At 43.9% G+C, this 20,144-nt stretch overlaps 1 non-coding gene across 1 annotated transcript; it reads right to left on the reverse strand.

The window, feature by feature from the left end:
* Positions 1 to 333: 333 nt before the first annotated feature.
* TRNAT-AGU (transfer RNA threonine (anticodon AGU)) lies at positions 334 to 409 on the reverse strand. The gene has a single exon. It is a non-coding gene; the product is annotated as a tRNA-Thr (tRNA).
* Positions 410 to 20,144: the final 19,735 nt, after the last annotated feature.

The following is a 20,144-nucleotide window of genomic DNA, read 5'->3' on the forward strand; positions in this document are numbered from 1 at the left end:
TCTGATAGAATTTTTTTCTTTTTTCTTTTTCATTTTTCTGAAGCTGGAAATAGGGAGAGACAGACAGACTCCCACATGCGCCCAACCGGGATCCACCCGGCACGCCCACCAGGGGGCGACGCTCTGCCCACCAGGGGGCGATGCTCTGCCCATCCTGGGCGTCGCCATGTTGCGACCAGAGCCACTCTAGCGCCTGAGGCAGAGGCCACAGAGCCATCCCCAGCGCCCGGGCCATCTTTGCTCCAATGGAGCCTTGGCTGCGGGAGGAGAAGAGAGAGACAGAGAGGAAAGCGCGGCGGAGGGGTGGAGAAGCAAATGGGCGCTTCTCCTGTGTGCCCTGGCCGGGAATCGAACCCGGGTCCTCCGCACACTAGGCCGACGCTCTACCGCTGAGCCAACCGGCCAGGGCCTCTGATAGAATTTTTAAAGATTTCCTGCCTTCTACTTTATTTGGGTTTAATGTGTTTTTCTTCTAATACTTTGAGATTAAAGCTTACCTCTTAATATATATTTCAATATATTCATTTAAGGCTATTACTTTCCTTCTAAGCACATATTTAACGGCATTTTGCAATTTTTATGTGTCATGTTTATTGCTATCTGGTTTCTAGTTAGAAATATTTTCTCATTTCAATTGTGATTTTTTTATCCAATGGTAACATAGAAATATATTTTTTACTTTTTTTTTTTTTTTTAAAGAGAGAGAGAGAGTCAGAGAGAGGGATAGACAGGGACAGACAGACAGGAATGAAGATATGAGAAGCATCAATCATTAGTTTTTCATTGCGCATTGTGACACCTTAGTTGTTCATCGATTGTTTTCTCATATGTGCCTTGACCGCGGGCCTTCAGCAGACCGAGTAACCCCTTGCTTGAGCCAGTGACCTTGGATCCAAGCTGGTGAGCTTTTGCTCAAACCAGATGAGCCCACACTCAAGCTGGCAACCTCAGGGTCTCGAACCTGGGTCCTTCCGCATCCCAGTCCGACGCTCCATCCACTGCACCACTGCCTGGTCAGGCGAAATATATTAATATTTTTTAAATGTCTTATCACATGTGGATTTTCAAATTATTGCGGTTTAAGTTGTTGTTAACTTTCTAGCTCAAATTGCATTGTAAGCTGAAAACATCCTCAGTATGATGTCAGTCTTTTGACATTTGTTGTGACTGGCTGTGTAGCCAGTAGCCTATGGTCAACTTTTGAAAGTGTTTCTATATGCAGGAAAAGACACTATAGTCAGAATTTTGGGGGACAGCATTCTTTTCTTCTTCTTCTTCTTTTCTAAGTGAGAGGAAGGGAGATAGAGTGATAGACACCCAAATGTGCCCTGCCAGGATTCACCCAGAAACCCCAGTCTGGGGCCCATACTCTGCCCATCTGGGGCCATGCTCCCAACTGAGCTATTTTTAGTGCCTGAGGTAGAGGCTCCGCAGAGCTATCCTCAGCTTCTGGGTGATGTGTTTGAACCAATCAAGCCATGGCTGCATCAGGGGAAGAGAAAGAGAGAGAGAGAGAGAGAGAGAGAGAGAGAAGAAATAGGGGTAGAGGTAGAGAAGCAGATGGTCACTTCTCCTGTGTGCCTGACCAGTAATTGAACCAGGGACATCCACATGCTGGGCCCACACTCTACCACTGAGCCAACTGGCCAGGGCAGGGACAGCATTCTGTGTATGCCCATTAGGTCAAAGTTGCTAATTGTATTGTTCAAATCCTTTATAACCTTAATTAATTTTTAAATAAAATCTTTTATACCCTTTACTTGTTAAATATCTTTCACTATGATTGCATATTTTTCTGGTTATTCTTGTAGTTCTATTGATTCTTACCTTTTATGGTTTGAGGCTATGGTATTAGAGGGTTACAAATTTAGAAATATTATATCTTCTCAGCATAAAGCTTTTGCCTTAAAGCCAACTTTTTCTAGGCATTAGTTAGTGGTGATGGTTGCATAATCTTGTGAATAATCTAAAAAAAAAAAATCATTGCTTATACACCTTAAAGGACATGAGAAAATCTACATTCTCTGATATTAATATGGCTAATTCAGCTTTCTTTTGGTTAGTCTTCCCAGTCTATATTTTCCATCCTTTTAATTTTTCTGCATCCTTATGTTTTACCTATATCTCTTGGGGTTTCTTTTTTAAGTGAGAAGTGGGGAGTCAGAGAGACAGACTCCCACATGTGCCCTGACTGGGATCCACCTGGCAAGGCCACTATGGGGTGATGCTCTGCCTATCTAATGCCTTGCTTCGTTGCTCAGCAACTGAGCTATTTCAGCACTTGAGGCACAGCCATGGGGCCATCGTCAGTGCCTGGGGCCTAATTGCTTCCATGGAGCCATGGCTGTAGGACAGGGGTCGGGAACCTATGGCTCGCAAGCCAGATGTGGCTGCATCTGGCTTGCAGACAAATCTTTAATAAAAAAAAAAAATAACATTAAAAATATAAAACATTCTCATGTATTACAATCCATTCATTTTCTTTTTTTAAAATATTTTATTTTTAACTTTATTCAGTTTTTTTAGAGAGAGAGAGACAGAGAGAGAGAGAGAGAGAGAGAGAGAAAGAGAGAGGAGCAGAAAGCATCAACTCTCATACGTGCCTTGACCAGGCAAGCCCAGGGTTTTGAACCGGTGCCCTCGGCGTTCCCAGGTCAACACTTTATCCACTGTGCCACCACAGGTCAGGCAATTCATTCATTTTCTACCATTCATGTTCATGGCTGTGGGTGGCTGAAGCCAATCACAGCTGTCCTCTGGGACAACACCAAATTTTTATTGGATAATGCCTAACGTACACGGGTCATTGTGAGGTCAAGAAGTAAACTTCCCTCCTTTTAATCAAATAGTTAGCTAGCTAATTGCAGAAACCCTTTTGACGAAGAAGATGGCTAAAAGAAAAAAGATGAGGAGTATCGTACTTTTCAGCAGGAATGGACAGAGGAATTCACCTTTGTGGAGAGAGCAGGTTCTGCAGTGTGTCTAATATGCAATGATAAAATTGCATTGATGAAACGGTCAAATATAAAGCGGCACTTCAACACACACCATACTATATTTGCATCAAAATATCCAGTGGGAGACAGCAGGAAGAAAGCATGCCAAGAGCCACTGTGCAGAGTGCAAGCTAGTCAGCAGCAACTCTATGTTTGGACCCAACAAGGTGACTGGAATTTGGCTAGCTTTGCTGGTGCTTTAGCAATTGTGAGAAACAGAAAGCCATTCACAGATGGGGAGTATGCCAAAATATTCATGCTTGATGTTGCCAATGAACTTTTTGACGACTTTTCGGATAAAGACAAAATAATCAAACAAATAAAAGATATGCCTCTATTGGCAAGAACTGTTCACGATCGTACCATCATGATGGCAAATAAATTGAGGCAACACAAGTGAAGGACATAAATGCAGCACCATTCTTTTCTCTTGCTTTGGATGAATCAACAGACGTAAGCCATTTATCCCAGTTCGGTGTGATTGCAAGGTATGCTGTCAGTGACACACGATGTGAGGAAAGTCTTGCTGTTTTGCCTATGAAAGAGACAACAAGAAGGGAGGATTTATTCAAGTCTTTCACTGAGTTTGCTAAAGAAAAAAATCTACTGATGGATAAACTTGTTTCGGTGTGTACTGATGGTGCTCTGTGCATGGTGGGGAAAAACAGAGGATTTGTAGCGCTTCTTTGTGAACATGAAAAGAGACCCATCCTAAGTTCTCACTGCATCCTACATCAGGAGGCACTTTGTGCTCAGATGTGTGGCGAGCAGCTTGGTGAGGTGATGTTGCCGGTCATTCGGGTGGTCAACTTTATTGTTGCCCGAGCTTTAAATGATCGCCAGTTTAAAACACTGCCAGATGGGCCCTGGCCAGTTGGCTTGGTGGTAGAGCGTCGGCCTGGCGTGCAGGAGTCCTGGGTTCGATTCTCGGCCAGGGCACACAGGAGAAGTGCTCATCTGCTTCTCCACCCCTCCCCCTTCCTCTCTGTCTCTCTCTTCCCCTCCCTCAGCCGAGGCTCCATTGGAGCAGAGTTGGCCCGGGCGCTCTGAGGATGGCTCATGAGGATGGCTCCATGGCCTCTGCCTCAGGCGCTAGAATGGCTCTGGTTGCGATGGAGCGACACCCCAGATGGGCAGAGCATCGCCCCCTGGTGGACATGCCGGGTGGATCCCGGTCAGGCACATGTGGGAGTCTGTCTGACCGCCTCCCTGTTTCCAACTTCAGAAAAAAAACCCCACTGCTGGATGAAGTTGGGAATAATTACCCTGGTCTGCTTCTGCACAGCAATGTGCATTGGTTGTCAAGAGGGAAGGTGCTCAGCCGTTTTGCAGCTTGTCTGAGCGAAATCCGGACTTTTCTTGAAATGAAAAACGTCGAGCATCCTGAGTTAGCTAACACTGAGTGGCTCCTGAACTTCTACTATCAGGAGATAGTAGAACATGACTGAACATCTGAACCAGCTCAATGGGAAAATGCAAGGCACTGGAAATATAGTCTTATCCCTTCAACAAGCAGTGTTTGCATTTGAAAATAAGCTGGAACTCTTCATCATTGTTTACTACACTTTGAAAAACTGGGAGAGTTTAAAGATGCATGCACAGCAAGTGACCCTGCTCAACATCTTTATCTCCAGCAGCTAGCGGGCTTCACATCTAATCTCTTGTAGTCATTGAAAGCGTGCTTTGGAGAATTTCGTGAGCACACTTGTCTTTTTAAGTTCATCACCCATCATCCACACGAGTGTGCAGTGGACAGCACCGAGCTGAGTTACATCCCCGGTGTCTCCCTCAGAGATTTTGAGCTACAAGCTGCTGACCTGAAGACCTCAGACATGTGGGTGAATAAGTTCAAGTCACTGAATGAAGATTTGGAAAGACTTGCATGACAGCAAGAAGAGTTGGTGAGCAAACACAAGTGGGGAGAAATGAAAAAACTTCAACCCATGGAGCAGCTGATTGTCAAAACTTGGAACGAGCTTCCCATCACTCACACACTGCAGTGTGTGAGTATTGCTGTACTGACAATGTTTGGCTCTATGTATGCATGTGAGCAGTCTTTCTCACATCTAAAGAACATTAAGACCAACCTACGATTCGTTTAACGGATGGAAGTTTCAACGCCTACATGAAGCTTAACCTCACCATGTATCAACCAGACTACAAAGCCAACAGCAAAACCATGCAGCACCAGAAGTCGCATTAATGGTAAGAAGTACTTTATTCATCATTGGTTAGCAACAGCATAACAATGTTATTAAAAAGAATTTCGAGACTTATTGTACTTTAAAAGTGTTGGTCTTGCCTGACCAGGCGGTGGCGCAGTGGGTAGAGCGTCAGACTGGGATGCAGAGGACCCAGGTTCGAGGCCCCGAGGTCACCAGCTTGAGCACGGGCTCATCTGGTTTGAGCAAAAAGCCCACTAGCTTGAACCCAAGGTCGCTGGCTCCAGCAAGGGGTTACTCAGTCTGCTGAAGGCCCGCGGTCAAGGCACATATGAGAAAGCAATCAATAAACAACTAAGGTGTTGCAACGCGCAATGAAAAACTAATGATTGATGCTTCTCATCTCTCTCCGTTCCTGTCTGTCTGTCCCTCTCTATCCCTCTCTCTGACTCACTCTCTGTCTCTGTAAAAAATAAAAAATTAAAAATAAATAAAGTGTTGGTCTTACATAAAATGCACACGTTTACTTGTATTTAGTGTTAAACATATTGTTTGGCTCTCACGAAATTACATTTGAAAATATGTGGCGTTCATGGCTCTCTCAGCCAAAAAGGTTCCCGACCCCTGTTGTAGGAGGAGAAGAGAGAGACAGAGAGAGAGAAAGAGAGAGAGAGAGAGAGAGAGAAAGAGAAGCGAGAGGGGGAGGGTGGAGAAACAGATGGGTGCTTCTCCTGTGTGCCCTGACTGGGAATTGAACTTGGGACATCCACACACAAGGCCGATGCTTTACTTCTGAGCCAACCGACCAGGGCCTGTATCGCTTATAAATAGCATATAGTTGTTTGTTTTTTAAATCCATCTTTAATCTTTTTATTTTTACTGGAGAATTTTTTTTCTATTTACCTTCATAGTAATTATTGATGTGTTTGTCTTAATCTATCATTTTGTTAAGTGCTTTCTATTTGTCACACATGCTCTATATTCTTTGTTCTCTCGTTTCTTGCATTACTTTTAAATTGGTTATGTATTTTTAAAATTTCCTATTTTTTCCCTCAATTGGCTTAGAAATTATGCATTGTTTTACTATCCCTTTAGTGGTCATTGCAGGGATTACCACATCCATCCTTAACTTATTGAACTCTAATAGGATATTACTTTTTTCCAGGACAATACCAATACCTTGGAACATTTTCTGTCCATTTACTCTTTGATTTCTATGTTATTATTGCCGTGCATTTTTAATTTTACATATTTGAAAACTCCCAAGAGATTATTATTATTATTGTTTTACACAGTCAGTACCAATTAGAATTCATCCCATATTTGTCATTTTCATGCTCTTCACTGTTTTCTGCATTTTCAAGCTTCCATCTGGAATCATTTTCATTTTGACTGAACAACATTGTGGCTCGACTGGTGACAGATTTTCTTAGTTTATGTTTGTCTGAAAATGTCTTTATTTGACCTTCATTCTTTTTGGATAAAATGTTTAGCATGGAAAATTTCAAACAAATGTGAAAATAGACTGGTATAATGAACTTCTGTACCCATCATTGAACTTCAACAATTATCAGTATCTATTCAGCTTGTTTCACTCTTCCCTTCCCCACAGTCTCAGGTTATTTCAAAACAATTGACCTACCATCATAATGTTTCATCTGTAAGTACTTCAGGGTCTATTACTGAAAGATAAATACTCCTTTTTAAAACACAAAAACAATAATTAAAAGAACAATTCTTAATACCAAATATTCAGTTAGTGTTCAAATTCCTCTGATTGCTTCATATGTTTTTATTTAGACATAGTGTGGGACAAAAGTAGGTTTACAGTTGTGAAACACAGTTTATTCTTGTATTATTATTATTTTTTATTATTTATTGATTTATTGATTTATTTATTTTTAAGTGAGAGGAGGGGAGATAGACTCCGCAGGCACCCTGACCGGGATCCACCTGTCAACCTTCATCTGGGGCTGATTCTCAAATCTCCTGAGCTTGTCTGGGACTGATACTTGAATCAACCGAGCTATCCTCAGCGCCTGAGGCCAACACTCAGACCAATCAAGCCACTGGCTGTGAGAGGAAAAGGGGGTGGAGAGGAAGAGTAGCAGATGATCACTTCTTATGTGTGCCCTGACCATGGATCAAACCCAGGATGTCTGCATGCCGGGCTGACACTCTATCCATTGAGCCAACCAGCTAGGGCCATGTTAGATCTTTTCATCACACCCTTTGTGAATTGTTCTCTCTTTTGTATATTCCACACTTTTGTCTCCCTGCATTTATCATTTAATTTTAATTGGGAGGAGGGAGTAGAAAAGATAGCAGCCTCTGTACTGAGCCCTTGAAGTAACAACTTTTGTTCCACAGGGTTAAGGAAGACTTGGAGGAAATAAAAGTTGTTTGGAAAAATCCAGGTGTACTTGCTTTTTTTTTTTTTTAATTTATTTATTAAATTTAATGCAGTGACATTGATAAATCAGGGTACATATGTTGAGAGAAAACATCTCTAGATTATTTTGACATTTGATTGTGCTGTATACTCCTCCCCCAAAGTTAAATTGTCTTCTGTCACCTTCTATCTGGTTTTCTTTGTGCCCCTCCCCTCCTCCAACCCCTCACTCCTTCTTCGCCCCATCCCCCCTCCCCCGACCCACCACCCCAGGTGTACTTGCTTTATATGCTGTGATGGGTAGAAGGGATGAAGTGAAGTGTGAAGGCCCCTCACACCCTTCATCTTGCCTCAGACCATGTCCTGGGACTCTGGGGCAGAGAAAGTGCTACTTTCATTCCTGCTTCTCAGAATTGTTGTCCACCATGTAGTAATAGAGAATGACACACCCAACATGTTGGCAAAGATGGCGAACAACTCATCTGTGATCTTCCTGATCAGTGGGGCTCAGCTCCAATGTCAAATGGGGTCTGCAACCTAACTTGATGTGGGAGACTGTTTTTTGTTTGTTTGTTTTTAATTATTTCATTTCCAATTCATTAATTCTCTCTTTAGCTTGTTAAATGGACTGGTAAACCAATCCATGATTTCTTATGATTAATTATTGTATTTTTAGTTCTTGGATTTCCATTTAGTTCTTTTTTTTTAATTGTTCCAAGTCCTCTGTTGAAATTCTCAGTCTTTACTTTGAACATGGTAAACAGTTACTTTAAATATCTTTTTTTAAGTGAGAGAGAGAGAGACAGACAGACAGGAAGGGAAAGAGATGAGAAGCATCATCTGCTTTCTTACATGTGCCTTGACCAGGGGGCTCCAGCTGAGTCAGTGACCCCATGCTCAAGCCAGCAACCTTTGGGCTCAATCCAGAGACCATGGAGTCACATCTAGATCCCACACTCAAGCTGGTGACTCCACGCTCAAGCCAGATGAGCCCATGCTCAAGTTGGTGACCTTGGGGTTTCAAACCTGGATTGTCAGCATCCCAGGTCAGTGCTCTATCCACTGTGCCACTGCCTAGTAAGGCAGTAAACAGTTAATTTAAAGTCTGTGTCTTATAATTCCAATGTTTGGAGTTTCTGTGGAATTATTTCTATTGTCTATTGATTTTCCTGGGTTTTATGTTCTATTGTCTATACATAAGACATTATGTTTGCAAAACTCAATGCAAAAAAAAATTATTTATAGCAATAATTTGAGGCCTGAGATGTCTTCCTCCAAAAAAGATTTAAGTTTGCTTCTTCTTCTTCTTCTTTTTTTTTTTTTTGTGTGTGTGTGTGATAGAGACACAGAGAGAGACAGATAGGGATAGACAGGCAGGAAGGGAGAGAGAAGAGAAGCATCAATTCTTCATTGTGGCACCTTACTTAGTTTTCATTGATTGCTTTTTCATATGTGCCTTAATCGGAGGGCTCCAGTAGAATGAGTGACCCCTTGCTCAATCCAGTGACTTTGGGCTCAAGCCAGCAACCTTGAGTTTCAAGCCAGCAACCTTTGGGCTCAAGCCAGTGACCTTGGGGTTTCAAACCTGGATCCTCTGCATCCCAGTCTGATGCTCTATCAGATGCACTACCACTTGGTCAGGTTAAGTTTGCTTCGGCCAGGCTCTTGGGAGTCTCTGGCATTCTAGAATACCTTATTTCAATTTCAACTATTGAAATGATTTGAAGCTGATTCCTACAAGGGTTTGTCTATTTCTAATTCAGTTTTACTTCTAAGATTTAGTCTTTCAGTATCTTAACACAAGGGAGGTTCATCAGGACTCCTCACTTTGACCATTCCTAAACTGCAATTACTGTACTTGTATTTCAAAAGGCCACCTGCCTCTTGGTCAGCCATTCTGGCATTGACAAATATCCTCCAGGGGAAAAGTGGTTCCAAACACCAATTTATTATCTCTTCTGTGCCTTTAGCAGATTTTTTTCCCCCATATTTTTTTTTGTGTGTGTATTTTTCTGAAGCTGGAAACGGGGAGGCCGTCAGACAGACTCCCGCATGTGCCTGACCGGGATCCACCCAGCACGCCCACCAGGGGCGAAGCTCTGCCCACCAGGGGGCGATGCTCTGCCCCTCCAGGGCATCACTCTGTCATGACCAGAGCCACTCCAGCGCCTGGGGCAGAGGCCAAGGAGCCATCCCCAGCGCCCGGGCCATCTTTGCTCCAATGGAGCCTCGCTGCGTGAGGGGAAGAGAGAGACAGAGAGGAAGAAGAGGTGGAGAAGCAGATGGGCGCTTCTCCTGTGTGCCCTGGCCGGGAATCAAACCTGGGACTTCCGCACGCCAGGCCGACGCTCTACCACTGAGCCAAGCAGCCAGGGCCTTTCCCCCATATTTTACAGTTGTCTTCAATAGGAGGGCTGGACCAAATTGCAAGAAAAAATTGCAAGTGAAATCTATTGTACTTACCCTTCTGAACCTGTTTTCTCAAGATGAGGACCTAGATATCCCTGCTGTTTATGGCACATGGAAGTCATCAGTGACTTTGACATGAGCACGATTTGTGGAGTGATAGAGATGAAAGTCAGGTTAGAATAGATTCACAGTGAATAGGGTAAGGGGATAGAAATAGCATTTGAGAGGCAACTCCTTCTGGAAATTTGGCTATGAAGGAAAGTAGAGAAATGAGGTGAGAGATAAAGAGGGATGATATGGGTCAAAGAAGAATTTTAAGGGTGAGAGTTATCAGAGCATGTTTGTATACTGATGGGGATGCTTACGATGATGTATATATCTGCCATCCTCATGACAGGTATATTTTATACACGTATGACAAGAAAATGAACAAGTTGTATTTTTATGTGTGCTTCTCAGTGGTGCTTGAACTAGCATGAGTCAAAAGTTATAGCCAGCCTTTCTTATCACATAGTCACTTCCATTTTTTCCTCTACTCAGTCCGACATCATCCTTTGCCTTAACTAAGCCCCCATCTACTTTCACCTGATATGAGGCTCTTGACTGGGGTTCCTACCAGTAGGGTCACAAGTTTCCAACCCCTTCTATTGAAAACCACCAGAGCCATTCATATTCATTATGTAACAGGCACTATAAGATGTTGGGAGCTCTAAAGTAAAAATTTTAATGTCATTCTCCTATTTAGTAATACCTCTTGGCTCCCAATTTTCCTCTGGCTGAAGCCTTCATTTCTATATGTCTCTACAGCCTCAACCCTCTCACCTTTGTTCCCTTTCCCCAGCAGGCCACTGTGTGGGGTGAGGTTGACCTGTCTGGGGAGGAGATGCTAAAGTTGGGGAAGATGGGGGCTCTAGGTGTCAGAACTTATCTGCCTATCTTGGGTCAATTGTCCCAGGGCTACCCTGTGCCTGGGAAGACTTTGTTTCACTTGGCTAGGAGCCCCTGGGCAGCATTTGGACTACAACTCCAGTTCCAGGGAGACAAAAATAGACATCCTGGACTGGTGAGCCAGGGCTGTGCTGTGCTAGGGTTTTTGTTTCTAACTTGGGAGAGGCTTCACGTTTCTCTCTTTTCTAAGAACTGGATATGTGGCCAGAATCAACAAGAAAAACAATATCCAGGGGGAAAATATACTCCCTTAAGTCACAAGATTGTAGTGTGTATGCATGTGTGTCTAAGTTTCCATGCCTGTCACATGACTACTTGTGTCTCTATATATGTAGTCCATATCTGTGTACATGTCATTGTGTCCCTGTGTGTGTACCTGTCTGTGTTGTATGCTGGAGGGTGCATAGGGGAGGGCTGTATTGTGTCCTTCCTATGTCTGAGTATTTCTGACATTTGTTTCTAACCTGGTATATTTATATGTATTTAGACTTCAAATTCCATGACTTCTCTCCAACATCTCTTTTTCACTGTGCTTCAGCCAGTCTCTCTTGTGGTCATGTCCTGAATCTTGTCATCAGAGAAAGAAGTCTCAAAATCCTATGTTTCAGGCCCTCCCCCTCTCTAGTTCTTGCACACTCTGGCTCTTACCTCACTTGTCTTCTATCTCACTGGGCCTCCAGCCTTTTACAACTCCCTATCCCCTTCAGCCCTGAACTCCCTGTATCAGTTTAATAGCTTTCTCCTTGGCACCCTCCAGGTCCTAACTTTCTAGCATATTCTGTTTTATATTTTACTGCATCCAGGTAATGCCCAGCAATGTAGTTGAGCCTTTCTGGTGCAAAATTATATACAGTCAGGTGGAAAAGTTCATCTTAAACTAATCACCTATAATCACACCTTGGGATTCCTCTGATACAAACTGCCTTCCTTCTCCTCTTTTTTTTTTTTTTTTTTTTGACAGAGACAGAGTTAGAAAGAGGGGCAGTTAGGGACAGACAGAAAGAAAGGGAGAGAGATGAAAACATCAATTATTTGTTGCGGCACCTTAGTTGTTCATTGATTACTTTCTCGTATGTGCCTTGACTGGGGGCTACAGCAGAGCGAGTGACCCCTTGCTCAAGCCAGTGACCTTGGGCTTCAAGCCAGCGACCTTTGGGCTCAAGCTAGCAACCATGGGGTCGTGTCTATGATCCCACGCTCAAGATGGTGACCCTGCGCTCAAGGCAGCGACCCTGCGCTCAAGTTGGTGAAATAGCACTCAAGCTGGCAACCTTGGGGATTTGAACCTGTGTCTTCTGTGTTCTAGTCCGATGCTCTATCTATCTACTGCACCACCGCCTGGTCAGGCCCTCTCCTCTTTATTTCATTTGCACCCCTTACCCCACCCCAAGTGCTTTTTTTGATCTCAGCAAAGACCTTGCCCCCTAACACCTCACAGAACCTCCCCACCCCAGATTAATGGATGTGAATTTCCTCCATTTCCTGCCTCTCTCATCTTCAAACTTGTGTGTAGCTGCACTCATTCTCATCTCCTTTTCTTGTAGCTTGGTGTCCTTTCTCATATCCAAATCTCTTGTCAAAAGATTCTATTGCATTTCTCTTTTGTCAGTACACAAAAGTGACAGAATACCAACCCAAACCAGCTTACGGAGACCAAAAGGGATCCCTTACCAGCTCGCACAACTAGGATGACCGAAGCTGTGTTCTTTTTAGAACAGCATTGTTGTTGTTCTGTGCCTCAGTTTCCTCACCTGTAAAACAAGGTATTCAAATTCCCTGGCAGCCTGACCGGTGGGCCACAGTGGATAAAGTGGTGACCTGGAATGCTGAGGTCGCTGGTTGGAAACCCTGGGCTTGCCTGGTCAAGGCACATATGAGAAGCAACTGCTATGAGTTGATGTTTCTGCTCCTCCTCCCTTTCTCTCTTTCTCCTCTCTCTAAAACATCAGTCAATAAATTAGAAAAAATTATTTAAAAAATAAAGCTGCTAAAGAAAAAGTCCCTGCCACATAGAGTTTTGCAGGAAGAAAAGCTGTCAGAAACCCAGACAGCACTCTTGGTTGCTCTTCTCTCTCTTTTTCTCTGTGCAGCTGGTTTTACTCTTTCCTCTGCAGCCTGACTCCTTGCTCCTTAGTCACGCAAGAGAAAGTGACCACCCACACCCCCTTAGCATATCAGTTAGAACTAAAAAATTTTGATCTCAATTCTCTTTTTCTTTTTTTAGTGAAAGAGACAGACAGACAGGGACAGACAGGCAGGAAGGGAGAGAGATGAGAAGAAGCATTAACTCATAGCTGTAGCTCCTTAGTTAATTTTCTCAAATGTGCCTTGACTGGGGGGCTCCAGCTGAGCCAGTGACACCTTGCTCAGCAACCTTGGGCTCAAGTCAGTAACCTTTAGGCTCAAGCCAGCGACCATGGGGTCATGTCTGTGGTCCCACACTCAAACTGGTGAGCCCATGCTCAAGTCAGATGAGCCCACACTCAAGCCAAATGAGCCACTCTCAAGCTGGCGACCTCGGGGTTTCAAACCTGACTCCTCAGCATTCCAGGCCAATACTCTATCCACTGTGCCACTGCCTAGTCAGGCTGATCCCAATTCTTTGGGTTTTTTTGTTTTTGTTTTTTAATTTTTTTATAGGGACAGAGAGAGAGAGTCAGAGGGATAGACAGGGACAGACAGGAATGGAGAGAGATGAGAAGCATCAATCATCAGTTTTTCGTTGCGACACCATAGTTGTTCATTGATTGCTTTCTCATATGTGCCATGACCGCGGGCCTTCAGCAGACTGAGTAACCCCCCGCTCGAGCCAGTGACCTTGGGTCCAAGCTGGTGAGCTTTTTGCTCAAACCAGATGAGCCCACGCTCAAGCTGGCAACCTCGGGGTCTCGAACCTGGGTCCTTTCGCATCCCAGTCCGACGCTCTATCCACTGCGCCACCGCCTGGTCAGGCTGATCCCAATTCTTAATAGCTGGGAGAGAGAATCCTATCGGCTTAGTTCGGGTCAGTGTCTACTACCAGACCATTTAGATATGGTGGAAAGAAAAGTACCTCATAAAATGTGGCTGTACCAGGCCCACCCTTGAGGGTAGTTGGAATACCACAGGGAGAAAGAAGAATTGTGACTTGGCCAGATATCCCAAAAGATAGTCATTACAATTGGAGGGTAGGGAATTCTAGTCCTCTCTATGAGTAGGTATAATATGGGGAATTAAGTTGGAACCTTCCCCTTGATGTAGATAAACAAAGGCAAGCAATCCAGTGGTATAAATTTAGTCTTTATGTCCTAGAGTCTCTGGAGGTTGAAGGAAAGTAGTCTGGAAAAGGAGATCAGAGATGCTATTTAAGAAAAAAGACAACAGTGAGAAGTCCCTGTGAGGGATACACAGGAGGATATACATTGTGCTGGCCTCACCCTGCGGATTCCGTTTGCTTGGGTTCCAGATTAAAGATGTGCTAAGGGAAACCTCTGGAACCACAAGTCCTAACAGGCATGGTGTGGGGAACTGGGCTTTCCAATCTGGCCTACCATCCAAGCCCAGGTTTGTGGGAAGAACCCTTCTGTGTAAATAAACGTGCTGGCAACACACCCAGCTTTATGGCTTTATGTCTGGAGGCTGAACTGGACAGGGATTCTAGGGATCAAGACAAAGTGAAAGATCATAGGGGACCAGCCATCCACCTTCTGGCTGCACATGAGCAGAGGACAAACACACCTGTGAGAGCAGCCTCGCACCAAAGAGAAGTGGAGTCCCCCTCTCTGAAACAGACTTTATTTTGACTTTCAGTATTAATTTTCTTATTGTGTTAAGAAACATAAATGAGCCCTGGCCGGTTGGCTCAGTGGTAGAGCATCAGCCTGGCGTGCAGGAGTCCCAGGTTCGATTCCCGGCCAGGGCACACAGGAGAGGCGCCCATCTGCTTCTCCACCCCTCCCCCTCTCCTTCCTCTCTGTCTCTCTCTTCCCCTCCCACAGCCGAGGCTCCATTGGAGCAAAGATGGCCCGGGTGCTGAGGATGGCTCCATGGACTCTGCCTCAGGCGCTAGAATGGCTCTGGCTGCAACAGAGCAACGGCCCAGATGGGCGGAGCATCACCCCCAGGTGGGCATGCTGGGTGGATCCTGGTCGGGCGCATGCGGGAGTGTGTCTGACTGCCTCCCTGTTTCCAACTTCAGAGAAATACAAAAAAAAAAACAACAACAACAAAAAAACCCATAAATGAGCCTGACCTGTGGTGGTGCAGTAGATAAAGCATTGACCTGGAACACTGAGGTCACTGGTTCGAAACCCTGGGCTTGCCTGGTCAAGGCACATATGGGAGTTAATACTTCCTGCTACTCCCTGCCTACTTGCTCTCCTCTCTAAAATGAATAAATTCTTTAAAAAAAAAAAGAGAAAAGAAAGAAACATAAGTAAGAGAAGGGCTTTTACTTTCTTTTTTTTTTTACAGAGACAGAGAGAGAGTCAGAGAGAGGGACAGACAGGGACAGACAGGAAAGGAGAGAGATGAGAAGCATCAATCATTAGTTTTTCGTTGCGACACCTTAGTTGTTCATTGATTGCTTTCTCATATGTGCCTTGACTGTGGGCCTTCAGCAGACCGAGTAACCCCTTGCTCGAGCCAGTGACCTTGGGTCCAAGCTGGTGAGCTTTGCTCAAACCAGATGAGCCCGCGCTCAAGCTGGCAACCTTGGGGTCTCGAACCTGGGTCCTCCACATCCCAGTCCAACGCTCTATCCACTGCGCCACCGCCTGGTCAGGCCTTTTACTTCTTAATATATAACAACAATAACAATAACAAGAAATTCTTACTCAGAGTTTACTATATGCCAGGCACTGCTCTAAGTGTTTTATATGTATTATCTCATTCAATCCTCATGACTTTGGAGGTAGGGATTATCATTATCCTTATTTTACAAATGAAGAGACCAAGGCACAAAAAACTTAAGCAACTCACCTAAAGTGACACAGTTAATAAGTGGCAGAGGTGAGATTCCAACCCAGGATATCTGTGCTTTTAAGCACTCAGTACTACTGCTCTCATTCCCATATATTGTGTATTGGTTAGGTTTTTAACATCTTCCTACATCTGTCCTCTTTACTATCCAGTTGGACACCTGGAGGCTGGGGTTTACAATGACAGCTTTTCTGTGGTCCGCCTGCCCTCTGCTGGTTAAAGAGCTGGATTGTGGAGATGGGGACTTCTGGGGAGAGCCAGCTTTCTGGAAAGAGAATGTGATCAGTAGACTGGATTTCCTTGGGGGTTACTCTGGCCATTTGTTTACCAGAAAAAAGGTCTAGGAGGCTGTGACCCAAACTTCAAATTGGGAGTGGGAAGCTCTATGATGAATACAACTGCCTGGTTTAGACGTTAAAAAGTTGTGTGCCTGTTTGATTTCTTTATCCATACACAATGTAAGAAGATGCGATTGACCTTATTTGTCTAGCATTAACAAAATTTCCTAGATAAATTGATCTTTAGTAATTGCCAAAGTTTATCAGCTTGCTAATAAGGAATCAGCAAGATGACAAAAGCTATGCTTTGTGCATGGAAAGGATATGGAAATTGATGGGTTATATAGTTGAGAGACAGAAGACACAAGGAGCTAGTTAAGAGGGGAAAACTTCCCTAACAAGGTAAAGATTGCAGCTTCATTACATATGGTAACAAAAATGTCATATTCACTTCCGTTATTATAGGGAAAACATGGATGAGGAGAGTTTGTGATGCCAGGGGCGTCAGAGATAAAAAAAATTCAATATGTCTAAGAAACAAAGGATGAGGATACACCTGTGGCTGCTAACTATAATGATAAAGTTTCATATCTCAAGAGTGATATCTGATGGTCTGACTCTTGTGGATGTATAAACCACAGGCACAGCTACAGACAACAAGTTCCAACTGGAAACAGGCAGCTTGGCACCGGGGATTTTCTCAAGCAGCAAGCAATGCAGATAGAATACAGTTTACACCCTGCCATGACTACCCCCACCATTTTTTCTTTTCTTTTCTTTTTTTAAAAACAATTTTTATTGAGTTTATTGGGGTGGCATTCATTAATAAAATTATATAGGTTTTGGCCCTGGCCGGTTGGCTCAGCGGTGGAGCGTCGGCCTGGCATGCGGGGGACCCGGGTTCGATTCCCGGCCAGGGCACATAGGAGAAGCGCCCATTTGCTTCTCCACCCCCCCCCCCTTCCTCTCTGTCTCTCTCTTCCCCTCCCGCAGCCAAGGCTCCATTGGAGCAAAGATGGCCCGGGTGCTGGGGATGGCTCCTTGGCCTCTGCCCCAGGCGCTAGAGTGGCTCTGGTTGCAGCAGAGCGATGCCCCGGAGGGGCAGAGCATTGCCCCCTGGTGGGCAGAGCGTTGCCCCTGGTGGGCGTGCCGGGTGGATCCCAGTCGGGCGGATCCCGGTCGGGCGCATGCGGGAGTCTGTCTGACTGTCTCTCCCCGTTTCCAGCTTCAGAAAAATACAAAAAATACAAAAAAAAATTATATAGGTTTTAGACATACAATTCTATAATACATCGTCTGTCTGTTGTATTATCGTATGTTCACCACCGAAAGTTAAGTCTCCTTCTGTCGCCATTTATCCCTCCTCCCCCTGTACCCTCTTCTACCTCCCCAACCTCCTTATCTCTTCACCTTCTCACCCAGTCCCCCAAGTCCCCTCCCCTCTAACAGCTGTCAGTCTGCTTTCTATCTGAGAGTCTGTTTCTGTTTTGTTAGCTTATTTTGTTCATTCGAGTCCACATATTAGTGAAATCATATGGTATTTGTCTTTCTCTGACTGGCGTATTTCACCAAGTCCATCCATGCTGTAAGGAGGTAAGATTTCCTTCCTTTTTTTTAATGACTAAATAGTTTTTCATTGTGTAAATGTACCATGGCTTTTGTATCCACTTATCTACTGATGGGCACTTGGGCTGCTTCCAAATCTTTGCTATTGTAAACAATGCTGCAGTGAACATAAGGGTGCAGATATTCTTTCGAATTAGTGTTTCAGGTTTCTTTGGATATATTCTAAGAAGTGGGATCACTGGGTCATAAGGCAGTTCATTTGAAATGTTTTGAGGTAACTTCATACTTCTTTCCATAGTGTCTGTGTCAATCTGCTTTCCCACCAACAGTACACCACAGTTCCCTTTTCTCCACATCCTTGCCAACACTGGTTGTTCATTGATTTAATGAGAGCCATTTCAGTAGGTGTGAGGTGATATCTCGTTGTGTTTTTAATTTGCATTTCTCTGATGATTAGTGACACTGAGTATCTTTTCATATGTCTATTGGCCATCTGTATGTCCTCTTTGGAGAAGTATCTATTCAGGTCCTTTGCCCATTTTTAAATTGGATTGTTCACCCTGGCTAGGTATTTCAGTGGTTAGAGCACCATCCTGTTACAACAAGGTTGTGGATTCAATCTCCAGTCAGAGTACATACAAAAATCAACCAGTGAATGCAAAAATAAGTGGAACAACAAGTCAGTATCTTTCTCTCTCTCCCTTCCACTCTCTCTATAATCAATCAAATTTTTAAAAATTGAATTGGTTGTTTTCCTGGTGTTGAGTTGTGGAAGTTCTTTATACATTTTGGATATTAGCCCCTTATCAGATGTATCATTGGTAAATATGTTCTCCCATTCAGTGAGTTGTCTTGTTATTTTGTTAATGATTTCCTTTGCAGTGCAAAAAACTTTTTAGCTTAATATAGTTCCACTTTTTAAAATTTTGTTTCTCGGCCTGACCTGTGGTGGCACAGTGGATAAAGCGTCGACCTGGAAATGCTGAGGTCGCCGGTTCGAAACCCTGGGCTTGCCTAGTCAAGGCACATATGGGAGTTGATGCTTCCAGCTCCTCTCCCCTCTCTCCCTCTCTGTCTCTCTCTCTCTCCCTCTCTCTGTCCTCTCTAAAAATGAATAAATAAAAAATTTTAAATTTTGTTTCCCTTGCCCGAGGAGATATATCAGAAAGAAATATTGCTATGAGATACATCTGAGATTTTACTGCTTATGCTTTCTTTTAGGATTTTTATGGTTTCAAGTCTTACATATACTGGTAAGTCTTTAATTGATTTTGAGTTTATTTTTGTGTATGGTGTAAGAAGGTGGTCCAGTCTGACCAGGTGGTGGCACAGTGAATAAAGCGTCAGCCTGGGATGCAGAGGACGCAGGTTTGAAACCCCGAAATCACCAGCTTGAGCATGGGATCACAGATATGACCCCAAGGTCGCTAGCTTGAGTCCAAGGTCACTGGCTTGGGCAAGGGGTCACTAGCTCTGCTGAAGCCCCCTGGTCAAGGCACATATGAGAAAGTAATCAATGAACAACTGAGGAACCACAACAAAGAATTGATGCTTCTCATCTCTCTCCCTTCTTGTCTGTCTGTCCCTATCTGTCCTTCTCTGTCTCTCTCTGTCTCTGTCTCTCTTGCTAAAAAAAAAAGTGATCTAGTTTCATTTTTTGCATGTATTTGTCCAATTTTCCCTACACCATTTATTGAATAGACTCTTTTCACTCCATTTTATGTTCTTTCCTCCTTTGTAAAATATTAATTGACCATAAAGTTGTGGTTTTATTTCTGGGCTCTCTATTCTGTTCCATTGATATATATGTGTTGAAGCCACTGCATCTGAATGTGTTCAGCCTGTGTGCAGCTGAGAGCAGAGGAAGGCCGCTGCTCAGCCTTGAGTGACCAGGGAAGGCAAGGTCACTAAAACAACTTGGAGGCTGTTTGTGGCATTGACGCCAAAAGCAGGGTGGCAAGCACACAGTGCTACTGCAGGCTCAGGTTGCCCTGATATGCTTGTAGGATAAAGCATTAGATTGTTATCACCTCCACCCCCCAGCACAATACCCTCTTGTTTAAGCTTTTAAAACAAACGGGTTTTCCAGGCTCTATGTCATTGTGTCTCCATCAGATCACAATGTCCCATCTGGCCCAAACTTTATCTATGTCTCTGTATTTTCCTTAATCCTTCATCACCCCCACTCAGGTCTTCACTTCCCTGCACTGGTCGCGGCATATATGTCTGTCTTTATTTATTTATTATTTAAAATTTTAAAATTTATTGTTTTGACATGGTTTCAAGTATACCACTCAGTATAATATTTATTCTTTTGATGAGAGAGACCAGAGAAAGATGAGAAATATCAACTTGTAGTTACTTCACTTTAATTATTGTTTCTCATATGTGCCTTGACTGGGGGGGCTCCAGCTGCACCAGAGACCCCTTGCTC

Source organism: Saccopteryx leptura, chromosome 2 (genome assembly GCF_036850995.1).
Source record: "Saccopteryx leptura isolate mSacLep1 chromosome 2, mSacLep1_pri_phased_curated, whole genome shotgun sequence".
Taxonomy (NCBI): domain Eukaryota; kingdom Metazoa; phylum Chordata; class Mammalia; order Chiroptera; family Emballonuridae; genus Saccopteryx; species Saccopteryx leptura.